Here is a 630-nt window from a genome sequence, read left to right as displayed (position 1 = left end):
CTTCTCTCTTTTTTTCTTGATGAGTCTGGATAAAGGTTTGTCAACTTTGTGTATCTTCTCAAAGACCCAGCTTTTAGTTTACTATTGTTTCTTTCATTTCTTTTTCATTTATTTCTGCTTGGATCTTTATGATTTGTTTCCTTCTACCAATTTTGGGGGTTTTGTTCTTCTTTTTCCAGTTGTTTTAGGTGTATAGCTAGATTGTCTATTTGATGTTCTTCTTATTTCTTGAGGTAGGATTGTATTGCTGCAAACTACTCTCTTCCCACCATGATCTCCTCCCTCACATCCCCTCAATCCATCTCTATGCAGTCAAGAGCAGCCCTTGCCCTGGGATGGCACCAGAATCCCTAAAAGCCAGCATCTAGCTTCTGCGCCTTCCAGGTAGGCATCCCTGTCCAGGGTCTGTATGGCTGCGGCAAGGACTGTCTGGTTCTCATTCCATTTAGGCTGCCACAGATCACCTGTTTCACATTCAGCTTTAAATGTTTCTCCTCTGACTCAGACAATTGCCCTGATGTGGGGATCTGACCCCTGCTTCAATTCCCTGACCTGCAGAGGGCAGGTTCATTCTTACTAACACTCCTGTTTTTCCCCCTGGTTCCTTTGAATCCTACCTAGTTTTGCATG

Source organism: Bubalus kerabau, chromosome 18 (assembly GCF_029407905.1).
Source record: "Bubalus kerabau isolate K-KA32 ecotype Philippines breed swamp buffalo chromosome 18, PCC_UOA_SB_1v2, whole genome shotgun sequence".
Classification (NCBI taxonomy): Eukaryota; Metazoa; Chordata; class Mammalia; order Artiodactyla; family Bovidae; genus Bubalus; species Bubalus kerabau.
Note: the sequence above shows the minus strand (reverse complement) of the source record.